Source organism: Toxotes jaculatrix, chromosome 6, assembly GCF_017976425.1.
Source record: "Toxotes jaculatrix isolate fToxJac2 chromosome 6, fToxJac2.pri, whole genome shotgun sequence".
Taxonomy (NCBI): Eukaryota; Metazoa; Chordata; class Actinopteri; family Toxotidae; genus Toxotes; species Toxotes jaculatrix.
In genome coordinates this window covers 4,860,861-4,874,055 of record NC_054399.1, presented here as the reverse complement: position 1 = coordinate 4,874,055, position 13,195 = coordinate 4,860,861, and the positions used below count along the sequence as shown (strand labels likewise).

The window sequence follows — 13,195 nt, the reverse complement described above, 5'->3', positions numbered from 1 at the left end:
TCAGGGACGTGCACCTATACATCTTTTCTGGTTCAGCATTTGAAGTTTAAATTTTGGTGTCGTTGACGTGTGGTTTATGTGTTTTCATTAACACAGGATGGGAGAGAGGAGAAAAGACGTGGAGTGAGGAGACATGAGCTATAAACAACAGGAATTGGACACATCATCGAGGCCAGCTGATAGTCCCCTGCCCCCCCAACCACCCCCACCCACCAACCCGCTCAGAGGCCCCTCCTGCTCCCTGCACTGAGCCCCCAGACATTCACTGAAGGACTAAACAGGAATCCCCCATAGCACCACGGCAGACTGACTGACTCTGCATGGTCTACATCACACACACACACACACACAGAAATACACATACACCATCAGGGACTGCAATACACTCATGCATTCACACACAGGCTTGCAGACAGTACAGAAATAGCCCCAGCCTGTGGTATTACCATGCACTCTATCTGCCCAAAAACATCACCTCAAACACCTATATCACACTGCAGCGCCTTACGGCTTCACCATATGCGGTGAGTGATAAAGAAAAACAACAAGACCTCTTTGATTTTCCTGTTGATATATTTGCCACTTGTGTTTAATTCACCTTTTAACTTTGCTTTGAACTAATTTGTCTCATGTGTCTCATGAGTGTCTTTCACTCTCTCTCTCTCACACGCACGTACACCAACACACGAATCTATAGGGTGATGCACACAGTGGTTCCTGAGAGCTCTCCCACATTTCACGGCGACATAGGGTGATGCACAGACATTGCAGTGACTGATGAAAGGAAAGGTCAGGAGTTCCTCAGCCTCTAGTTCCTGACATTGCATCACCTCCCACAGCAGAGTAGACGAGCTTTGCTTCCCATCAGTGTTTAGTGAAGCACCTCAACAACAAGGAGGGGCTTTCTTCCACCCTTTCCCCTCAACATTTGCATGGCACTCACTTTTAGGGTTTTCCCACAAACACAGAATACCACATAAACTCACACACATTTGAAATGTATGGTCTTCATGTATATCACTATATGTTCTCTCGATGATTGAGTGCAGACAGTGTCGTCTGGTTTAGGAATCAAAACGCCAGCAGGACTAAGATTATAAAAAGGGAGCCCGAAACTCTAGCTAATAACTGAGACCTCTGCTGTATCCTTGTGCTCTATCCCGTTGAGTTTTTCTGAGAATGTGGCCATTTTCAGTCTCTGAAATTCCACCCAGAACTCTCTTCATTGGATCCAGTACAGTTTTAACTAAACTTTAAAAAGCTTTTGACGACCGTATCTAGATTCTACTGTAGATTTTAATCTACAGTTATTTGATAATTACTGTAAACCCCAGGCCTAAAGACTTTGCTAAATCTGAATATCTAATCTGAACATCTTCGGTCAGTTTTGCTTCAGTGGGTACAGCGTGGTAAGTCATTTCATTCCTTACCAAACGTGCTGAAAACGTCCTTCACCCAGAGGATGATTCAGTGGTTTTGATCAGTACGCATCTACTCGAGCATTAAAGAGTCATGTCAGCAGCAGTGAAACTGCTGTGTTCAGTTGATAGAGGATGGTGATTACAAAAAGACTTGATGGCATCATCAGAGGTGTGCAGCAAACAAAGACGAGCTTTGAAATTCAAGGAAATTCTGGGAACAGTTTGAGAAATGTGCTTACTTGCGCAAGCTGCTGAATGGCAAACTGTTATCTTCACACTTTGGCGCTTGAGCAAATTAAACAAACGAAATATAACGTGTTAAAGTGAGTGAGCGTTAGAGGCGATGGTGGGCAGATTTTGGTCGGCAGAGCTAGTCTCGCCATTTGCAGTCTTCATGCTAAGCTAAGCTAACCCTCTCCGGCCTGTAGCTTCTTATTTACTGTACAGTCATGAGAGTGGCAGCGATCTTCTCATCTGACTCTCGACAAGAAAGCAAAAGCCTTGGCCTGTTCCAGATAACAATGACTTAGACGAAATGAGTGGTGTGTCAGTGTTGCTGCCACTTCAGGCTGACATTCAGTTCAGCACGAGGCTCTGGACAGATTTGCTTTGTCATGATGACTGCTCGGGACACACGATCCCCTCCGCAGCAAACACCCTGCTGGTTTCTGTATCAGGTAAAGCTTGCTGTCAGGAATGCCGTCTATTTCCAGTTGACCTGCCGTGACAGCTAGTTATATACCCAGGTTATGCGATTAGGGCTGCCAGAGCGGAGGAAGAGGAGGAGGGCGAGGAAGATGAGTGTGGGGTTTCCTGGGAAGCTCCCAGCCAGACATCTGCTGCCATCACTCTATCACCCTCCCACCATCTCACTCCCACTCTGCCATCAGGCTGTCTATCTGCGATTTGCCCTCTTTCTGTCTCAGAGATGGCTCTTTGTGGCGAGCAGCAGCGCTCCACTGAATAATTCAAAGTGCCGTCAGGGACAGACAGTGGATTAAGTCCCTGTAGAGGAGGAGGAGGTGGAGGGGGTAAAGAGAAGGGACAAGGGGGGATTTTAGTCCATTAAACATGAGGACCTGAGGGGAAATCCACTGAGCAGTGGTGAGCAGCAGTGTTAAACCAGTAGGGTGTCGATGGAATGGAAAGATGGGGTACTGTCTGTAGTGAAAGAGAAAGGGAGGAGAAAGAGAGCGAAAGAGCAAGCAGGCACCATGTCACATGACCACCGGGAGAATCCCTGAGCAGAGCTGGTCACCTGACCGACTGGAAACGCACCCTGCTGTCTGAGAGCGATTCCCAGAAGTTACGTGTGTGTGTGTGAAATCATGCCTTGTCCTTGATACAGATTACAGCAGCGAGAATATGTGTGACATAAATACTATACATAGTGGGACAGGTGTCTCTTTCACATTCAAAAATTATAGTTCTACTCAGACTGAAAAACATTCACCTTGTTATCTAACACACGTTCAGACAACCGTGACAGTAGAAGTCCTTGTCCTTCAGCTGTCAGTCTGAGTTTAAGTGTTGGCAGCAGGGATGAAAAGAGGATTTTGGTGAAACAAAGCTGTGTGTTTAACATCAGAGCTTGTGCAGTGCTGAGTTAGTGTGACTGATCACAGTCTAAACTTAGGGTAATTCTCCCTCTTCTTCTTCTGCTGCTGCTGCTGCTGCTGCTGGACTTTTGGCCCAGCTGTTTTACGCCCACTCAGTCACACACAAATGCACAATTTCACACACCAAGCCTCATTTACATATCAGTGTGCTTGTCTTTCAGAAACTCGGGGGGGATTTGATCAGTTGTCTTTCTGAGAAAAATGATTTCTAATTAATGCCAAATCCAATGAAATGAGCTCCAAGCTGGAGCGTATTGTTTTACCAGACTACTTCTCTCGAGTGGTGTTGTGTTGTTTTGGAGACTTGAGACCACTGTGGTAAGTGACTAACCATCCGGTGGTGTGGTGTGTGTGGGATCAAGAGAGTTTGATCAGTCCATTTTCAAGGGTGTTTGTAGTATTTTGTGGTCTAAGACTTTTTACCTTGTTGGTTTTAAAGCAGGTCTGATTGTTCTTACTCTCACATTTTAATTGTAAAAACCCCCCAAAAGTCCAAAGATGCCAGATTCATAGTGAGATTAAGAAAGCATTATTGAGCAAAACATGACACTGATAATGATTGGAACGCTATAACTTAGTACAGCTATATTTGCAGTGTGGTTTTGACAATGATGATATCAAGTTTTGCTATCTGTAAGTGTATAGTTGAAAAAATAAAACTGTAATGTTAAAATACACGAGAGACAAGCAACACTGCACCGTGCAGCCGAGACACTGTGCAACCGCAGTTTAAAAACACAACAGAAAATGGCTGCAAGATAAAAAATTTTCGCTGAGATTTAGATTTAGCTCACTAAGAATCTTTTTATTTAACAAAAAAAAAAAAAAATTATAATAATAATAATCTTCAGTCAAGGTTGGTTGTGGCAGGCTCCACCAGCAACATCATCGTGGGCCATCCCGCTTTTTCACACAAATTAAAATGGGGAGTAAGACATTAGTAATAGGGCTTTGAAGGTTATACAGAGAATTTTACTTCTGCTTATTGGGAAGTTACATGCTAAACAGAGAGTCTTGCTCATGGCCAGTCCACACAGTTCATGCTAAGGCTGGTCAAGCATTCAAAGGCATGTGCATTCTGGGAGTGTGACTAAACAAACACATTGCAACCATAGCTGCACAGCTCGTTGATGGACTTTATGGCCCTTCTCTGAGCGCAGCGCCTTCAGGCTTTGTAGAGCGGGAGGAAAAATGCACTAGGCATGAAAAGACGGTAAATACTTTCCATGCGCGCACGTTGGTTTGTGTTCCCTGGAGGACGTCCGCAAGTTTATACGTCCCCGGTGGGAATCTGGTGTTTGCTTTAGTTCCGGGTGGGTTGCGCTCTGGGTTTGTGGGTCGGTGTTTTCAGGCCAGGAGCTCCAGAAACAGGACCGGGCAAAACTCCGCTGTAGCTGTTGTTGTTCTCACCTCCAGAATGTTTCTGTAAAGGGATGAGAGTTATGAAAAAAAAAAAGTCTCCTGATTCTAGGTAAGTGTAGGTGAGGTAAATGTGCTTTGAGGTTTTACTGAAATACACGTAACCAGTGTCGGTTTCAAAGCACCCACTCTTGTTTCAGAGCATCAATAATGAAGAGTGGCTCCACAGATGCAAACCTCTAAAAACATTGGCCTGCTATGAACAAATGTGGGCCAGCAATGAGTATAATAAAAAACAGAGCAGCTCTGTTGTATCCATAATCAATCAGACAGACATCTGGCAGTGATTCATTTTATTAAACTGCAGTGTATTATACCTGCTTTCCTCCGTCTCTGTCTCCTCCTCCATCTTCCTTCATCTCTCTCCCTCTTCCTCTCCCTCCAACATAATTGAAGTGCTTCTCTTCTCCTATGTAACCCGATGCTTGTCCCACAGCACTAAAGTGTCATTTGGGCCGCAGCTCAAGTACTCTGTGTGCTCTGTGCTGCGCTCTAACTCCTGCAGATCAGCAGAAGCCCAGATTAGACAAATGAATAATTCAGTTTATTGCTTTAAATGCAGTTTGTGGTAAAAGACCGTTATAAATCCTCTTAGACTTCTGACCCTGTTCGTTTCAGTGCTATGACCTGAGGATTGTGCTGTGACCAACACACTGCGGTGGTTTAAAGCGTGTGCCAGCGCAAAGTACTAAGCTGATCGTTCTTTCTTATTTTTCTTTCTCCTCTCTGTGTGTCAGGTTCTCTCCCTTTTAAGGTTAAGTTCTAGGAACCAACGAGGTGATGATTCTTAAATGTTCCTTGCACGACTCAAGGACAAGTGAGCACATCAAGAGCTGCAAAGCAGGATTTCTTTGTGTGTGTGTGTGTGTGTATAGGTGTGATTTATGTCCATGATATTGACAGTCCTGTATAAAAAATGGTAGAAAAACGTATTGAGTTTGGCAGAGCAGATGCAGCAAATGACCAAATATGAAAATTGTCTGCTTTTTCCCTCTGATCCATCTATGTGATAATGGATGTCAGCATATTAAAGTGAATCAGAAGAGGTTGTTGTCAGCCATCATTCATCCATTATTGATCTTTTACTTAAAGCTCCAGGCAGCTGATGTTTAGCAGGGATGATATTAAAGTAATGGGTCAATGTTGCTCAAGTGGATAAGTATGTTAATGTGGTTTTTTTTCTGTGTGTGTGTATTAGTTGTTTTCACAGTGTGTGTGTCTGCTGATACATCTATTGGGGGTGAGATTAACCTGATGATCTCATACTGTGGGTGATGCAGTCTTACAACAGGTGAGTCATCAGGCCTGTTACTGGAACAAAGACGTGCTCAGATCATCTCCCCTGCAGCCTTTATCTACTGCTGCGCTTACTGCTGCCTCATCTCCCCGTCCTCCCTCCTTCTGCCTCCACCTCAACGCACGGCTCTCGCCTCGTTTTCCTCCTTCATCCCCTCTCTCTTACTTTCTCTCATCACTCTCCTGTCCCTCTCATCTCTTCTCAGTCCAATTCTTGCAGAAGTTGTTGCTTTTCTTCTCCTCCTTCTTTGCTCTATCCTCATCACGTCCCTTTCTTTTAGGTTTTCTGGACAATGGCTGTTTTGTTTGATCCTTCATTTGATCCTTTGCTTCTTATCATATGATGAAAAGTACAAAAGTGTCTTATGAATCCAACGAAAATAAAATTCCAAGGAATGACACATTAGCATGCCTATAAGATGACCTTTGATTAAGGCAAAAAAAATTGCAGTCACATATTCATAAGAATTTCAATTTGCACTGATAAGAAACTAAATTTAAACATATTAATGGAATAGTTTGGCATTTTGAGAGACACAACCTTCATCTCTCCTGTCTTTGTCCTCTGCCTCTTTTCCTCCAGCTTCTCTATGTCATTCTGCATTTCTACTGCTGCTTGTATTTTACCCCCTCCATCACACAGCAGTAAACACGAGAGCCACAGAGGCCGCTGGTTTGTTTTTTTAATTAGGTAAATGGACTTGGGTCTGCTGGACCAGACAGAGAAATCACTCTCTGGACTCCAGCACTGTCATAACGATTTCTTAAATTAATGAGGTTCAACTAAATGTTATTAAAATCTTGCTGTGCAGTGGATTATGTGTACTTTTACCCACTGCTGTTTTTGTTTTTGGGTTTCTGAGGTCTGCTCACAGGCCTCTGACAAGGTGAACGCTCTACAGTTTCCAAAGCGCAAAGTTGACAGATGCTCATGCCAAAGGGGGAATTCGCCCACACAGCGGACAACCTGGAACCTCAGCCTTACCTGGTCCTGACAGGCTACAATGTGAGGTCTCCCACACCCACAGAAGGTGAGTTCTGACTGGGTTCAGTGGGCGTAGAGGTGGCACTGCTTGTCTTTCCAGGGAGGATCCCTGCAGACACAACAACAACAAACATGCGCTCAGACAGAGGGGTATTATCTGTTGTTATTACTGGAGATAATTGTGTCAGATAATTATGTCTATTAGCTGTGTTGTGTCTTTTCGGGCGCTCCAATGTCAATATTGTTTCAATCTCAGTCCTGAGAGCCCTGTAGCCCCATGGGAAAATACTCTGGGTCAGGTAAAGAGGGGCTGTGAACATGGTGTAAGTGAGTTGTATGGATTTTATTTAAGTCTGCAATGAAGGTCTTACAATTATAACGACAACAAGAAAGTACAATACATTTTTTGCGGTTTCAAGGTATTTTCAATGTCAAGGGTATTTTCTAAGAGATTTCTGAGATAAAAACCACCTGAAAATTTTCAACCAGTGTCAATAAATTGTATGTACTATTTCCTTTCAAATAAAGTCATCATGTACTTGAATTAAAAACCAGTCTATGGATTTTACTGTAACCTGTTGTTGTTTAAGAAAAATCAAACCTCTGTTTTTTCTTTTTACCAAAGACACTCTGTCGCACAACATTGCCTGTTTCCTTGTTGTACATGAGTGTTTCTGACTTTTGAGTGGCTGTTTCACTCACAGAGGGCTTTTGTGTGCTGCAGGTGTCGAGGTATACGAGGCTGCGCTAAGGAGAGTTTTACTCCTATGGGCCCCCTGAGGCCCTGAGGCCTGGTCCAAGAGAAAGACCAGAAGCTGTTTCAACTTCCTCTACTGTTGTTTTGTATGGAACACAACTTCAAACACTGTACGTCAGAGCACGCAGCCGACCACAGCTACACACACACACACACGCACGTATTACATGTTTCTCTCTTATTTTCTTAAGTTTACCCACAAAACTAAACACTTTTTCTGCAGGACGTTCTAAAATAAAGACACGAATATGCTCTATTTTAGTCGTCTGTGGGAAGAGGAGAGGGTTTGGACAGAAATTTGTTACAATAGCTGGAAATGAAGCTGTTTTATATGATTGAAATATAATTCTGTAGTGAAGTGTTTGGATTGTGAAAGTGGGTTCTAGTGCGTGTGTGCCGGGCAGGGCTATTGTCCGTTGTTATGTTACCAGTGTCTCATCTCCCAGTGGTGCAAAAAGTGTCGAGATACTTTATTACTTTTGGTACTAACTGTCGTGAAAGCAAAATATAATATTACAAGCTTTACAGAGGAGAGAATTGAATGTAATGTTAGATAATGATATATAAGCAACATTTCAGTGTTGTGTCTGGTCCTGGTGACACTATAACTTTGTATACTGCTCAGTATTTCAACCCATGAATGTGCACCCTATTTAATAAAACAATCGTGTTTTCCATGTGGATTTTAATTGTAACTATAGGTGTCAGTTCAGGAAAAACTCCAGTAAAGTCTGTAAAGTACAAGTTCCTCAAAATTGTACTAAAGCAACGTTCGTAAGTAAAACAGTCTTACCTAAATCAAACTTTGTTTTATACTGAAGATGCATTAACTTTAGAAATCTGTTCTTAGAAGACAAGATCCTTATAGAATAATTTATACTATATATAATATAGTATTCAGCTAAGCCCAGCTTAGGGTGATGATATACAAATACAGTGTGTAATATTAGACTATAGCAGTGAAGTCAACAGGTAGAGCAGCAGAGCAGAGAGCTCCCAGAATGGATTGTGTTAGCGTCTCTAAAGCCCCTGGAGCCACAACACTGACCTTTCCTGTTATGGAAATGTACTGCTGGCTGTTCTAGGCCCGCAGCCACACACTGCTTGTTTGAATGGCCACGCAGGCCCCCTTCTGCTGCCTGCCTCTTTCCTGAAGACTGCTTTTACTGTTTGTGCTGCTATATGAATGCACATTTGTGGGGCATTGTTCAACAGAATGGGCACAATGTGTTCCCTTTTATTTGTTATTCTCTTTATTTTGGCAACCTTCAACTCTGCTGTGTGGTACAAATGCAGGGAAAGTTGCTCTGAGCTCCCCACACTCAATAAATAATATCTGCTTCTATCTGTGTGTGTGTTGGATTCAAACCAACCACACAGTGTAGAGCGTTCATTTGTTGTCTTGCGGTAAATTTCGAGCTGCTTGCCGCTACAGAGCCTCCCTCTCTCCTGCCCGTCACTGTGATTAGGGGCTAAACTGGGCCAAATGAAGTGACATGTTTTGCTTTGCAATGAAAACAGAGCTGTGTTAATACTCACATATGGAGCTGTGCGAGTGTCAGAGCAGGAGCTCACGCTGCACACTGGGTCAGCTGTGATGCAGCGCTGCGCTCCGTCCGCCCGCCATCATCTGGACTTTCCATGTGTGATGTGATTAGAGAGCAATTTGCTCCTTGACAATCTGACCCAAGAATAACACCTGCTTTATTAAAACAAAACAAATTACCCCATTTAGCCCGAGAGACACAGAACTGAACGGTTTAGCGGCCTGAATACATCACATGGATGGATTATTATAAACAAATGGAGGTATTAGGAATAAAGCAGAGCTCGACGAATATGATCCTTATCATGACGTATGGCGGCACTCCACCAACATCTCCAGTATTTTTGTTCGACCCTCAGAATGGGCTGAAGGGCTTAAATGAACAGAGATGAACATGGATTCAGATTTTCAGAAGTATTGTAAATGCAGAGCGAGTTCTGCATGTTAGATGTATTTTGTATGTGTCAGAACTGAAGTACAGTATTTACGAGTTGAACTGTGTGACCTCCTCTCATTTAGGTTTTTCTTTTTTTTTTAAAGTTTCATCTCATTTTGTGATGTTTAGCACAGAATTATCCCAGAAATATCTCAGGCTTCTGTCCTAAGGACACAGAGTTTCTCTGTAGTTGGCAAAGCTTTCTGGATAGTATATTGTGGCTGTGTATTTCACACAAGAAATGGAAAAGATTGTGCCCAAGGGAGTTGCATTGAGTTGGGTTACATCAAAAAAAAACAAGCTACCTTGTAAAATAAATAATTCTGGCTTGATGTGGCTGCAGTGTCAGAGAATTTGAAAGATGTGCAGCAGTTTTTTCAGCACGTTCTATATAAATGGGAGATTTTAAAGAACAATTTTGGCTACAGAGATGGTTTAACCACAAGAAAAGAAAGCCCACCCCCCCCTTGAAGCAGGGGGATTATACAGTGTGACGTAAACAAAGATCAGTCCTTCAGTGCTGGTAAAAATAGATTTAACAAACATTTTGCCAGCAGGAATTTGCATCAAATTTGACTTGAAATATCCTAGAAATGCCATGCGGCTTAGCTCTGCTTAGGCTTGTGACATTGTCCCATTGTGAGGGCGTTTGTCCTCCTGCAAGCCCTCAGACAACAGTAATCCCCTTGCCAGTGTTTGTGGGACGTTAGCGTAGCATAGCGTGCCTTAGCATTAGACTAGTCAGCTGTAAGCTCGGATTGTTTATGATTTGTCAGAGAAAGTAAGCACGGCATCATAATCGCTAAGCTGTTGGGATGCCCTTTCAGTTTTGGCATTTTGTGCACACTTTTGGATGTTGCTGATGTACAATGAGGCCTTTTCATGCGACTGTTACACCAGCAAAGCTCAGCTGAATGTGTGTTCTACTCCAGAAATCTCTCTGCAATTTCCCTCGTGGGCTTCAGCAGAAATCTGTGCTTTTTTTTTTTTTTTTTTTTTTTAGGCTTGCAACTTCCAGATCACATCTTTTCCCAGGTGTTTACAGATGAGCCCGTAAATGACCGGAGATCTTTCAGGCATGACCGTGAGCCTCTGTAGAAACCAAAGCACCTACAGCGTTATCTCCCCTCTCCACACTGTTTCTCTGTGGGTTACCCCCTTCTATCTATCTTTATTTCCTGTTAAAGCCAGTAAGTGCGGTAAAAAGAAGGAACAACAGCGCCTTCAGCTCTATATACAGTGTTTTTTTTGTTCCTCAGTGTTTGAGATTAACAGTTTTTCACTTCCATATGCAAAAGCAGAGACATTCTTCTCTTTTTGTTTATGCTTCAGTGGACATTTGCTTTCTGTCTGGCTTCTCTCAGTGTTAAGGTTTCTCCTTCATTCACTCTCTCTTCCTCAAAGCTGCTGTTACTTTATTCAGCTTCAGACGTCCCCTCTGTCCCTGCGTGTCTCTGTCTGAATGTTTGTTTTCTGTGTTTTCTTTTCTTGGGAGAGCGACCAAAAGCAGCAGCCCCGACACATGAAAACACAACCAAAAGTGTTCGGTCTGACTCCCAGCTAATGCTGTTCCTGCACTCGCACACTTTGTACCTTTTACTGGATGAAAGATCAGACTCATCCTTACCATACCTGGATTAAATATTTGAAAATTTAGCTTTTTATAGTTTTCAACAAATCTACAGGGGAAATTACACACAGCGTTTTTTTCATTACTATGATTATTTTAACACATTTTCAGCATTCTAGTTTTTCATGTTCCTGAGCCAGATGCACATTTCAGCCATGTTTACTTCCTTTTTTCTATCATAAGCTCATGAAAGCCTGTTTTCTGATTCCTCTTTGCTGTAACAGACTGCACGTCTCAGACTACTACTGTCTCTGTCCTTTTTTCGTGATTTGGCATTTTGTCTAAATCTGGACAGTACAAAAGTAGCACAATGATTTGTATTACTTACTAAAACCGTATCCAAATAAGCGCAAAAACCTCTGTGTTTTAAATTACTACCTCGACCAAATATAGTACACATCTGCTGCCAACAGTCACATCTTAATGTCTGTTAAGAATATCAGTGTTTGACACAATTTGCTGATGAGATTAATTTAGCAACGGCTCAGGATTATTGGAAAATGACCCGTGGCATTCTGCGGAGACAAACTGGCCTAAGAAAACTCCCGATACAAGTGTTTCAGGCAGTCGAAACTGCTCCTTCCCCTGTTTGTCCTGTATTTATTACGTCCACAGTGACAACTCTGGGCCTACGGTAAGCGGGGATTTGTCTTTCGAAGAGTTGGCCTACTTATGCCAAGAACACAAAAGTCTAAATCTGTTCTTTCATCGCTTCTCTGCGCCCTTCTCACCATCACAGACAGACAAGATTCCAGCGCCGGTGCCAGCCCTAATAACGTGTGCGTGTGCGCGTGTTTAACGGTCGAGTGCACGCGCATGTGAGTGCGTGTCTGTGTCTGTGTCAGCATGCGTGTGTTTTTGGGCAGCAGAAGGAGTTCGGAGGAGTAGAGCGGTTGGGTGAAAAGAGAGATGAAGCAGATGCTATTTCTCAGTTAGGGTAACGTTTACGCTGGGCTGTGCCAGGAGGCAGCAGACGTTGGCATGGGACTATCAAGTGTGTGTGTGTGTTTGTGTGTGTGTGTGTGTGTGTGTGTGTATGTGTGTGAGAGAAGTGTGTGTGTGTGTGTGTGTGAGAGAGAGAGAGAGAGAAGTGTGTCTGTAATTGCAAATAGGACGGGAGTCTCAGTATTGCATTAACTGTGCCCTTATAAAGATGGGAGCAGGATATACTGTTCTCATACTGAAATGGCATATTAAACAAACACCACGCAGTGGGTGGTGGGACGGTGTGTGTGTGTGTGTGTGTGTGTGTGTGTGTGTGTGTGTGTGAGAGATGGTGTCTTTCTCTGTGTGAGGCCTTTACAGGCTTTAGGAGCTGGAACCCAGCAGTCCTCTTGATGTAAAAATAGACTGTATATACTCACAGTCTCTATATGCTCTGTACAGCCAGTTAAGAGATTCAAGCCCATTTACCTTCTGTGTGCATGAAGGAGGACAATCTTATTTTACTAATGTGGAAGAACACGAGCAGCTGGTAAAGAATAATAAAGACACCGGTGTTACTTTTGCTGCATTAGATATTAAAGTTATAACACTGAAGATTTCAGGGCTGTTTAATTTGGCAGCACCTGTGGTTATTGGTGGTAAGAGCAAGTGTAGTTAGTTCATGCTGATAAATATATATGGTATCAAAAACGGGTTTGACTTCATTAAAATCTTGAGGAGTGGAAGTTTTCTGTTTGGCCTAGAAGTTGCCAAAAAGTGGAAATATTCCATATGTACATAAGGAGTGACTGTTTTCTAATAGGGCTGGATATGATAAAAACTACAATGCAATCAGATTTTGAAAATTACCAAACACTGATTTCTTGGTTTTTATTCCTTACTGGCTCAAAATCAGCAGCACATTAGTGCTTTCTCACCGTTCTGTATCACTGAAGACTTTCTATGTGCTGTCAACATAATTGGACATTGTTTGCGGTACACTGTGCTGATCAATGTCTTCTGGGTGTATGGGGACAGAACATCCAGGCAAAAAGGTGACCTGCTTCTTTTAAAACGGGTTACATTGGGTAAAGATTTGTCAAGATTGAAAACTGTTGACCTAAAACTGTCAGGGCAGTTTGATGTGTGAGAGTGTCTGCAG

At 42.8% G+C, this 13,195-nt stretch overlaps 1 long non-coding RNA gene across 2 annotated transcripts in view; it reads left to right on the top strand.

Annotated features, from left to right (window-relative positions):
* LOC121183117 overlaps positions 1 to 8,208 on the top strand; it is a 34,977-nt gene extending 26,769 nt beyond the window's left edge. For both annotated transcript variants that reach the window (XR_005894188.1, XR_005894189.1), the window contains exons 2-4: positions 97 to 5,750; positions 6,619 to 6,786; positions 7,465 to 8,208. This is a non-coding gene — a long non-coding RNA (uncharacterized LOC121183117). The remainder of the gene's footprint in view (positions 1 to 96; positions 5,751 to 6,618; positions 6,787 to 7,464) is intronic.
* Positions 8,209 to 13,195: the final 4,987 nt, after the last annotated feature.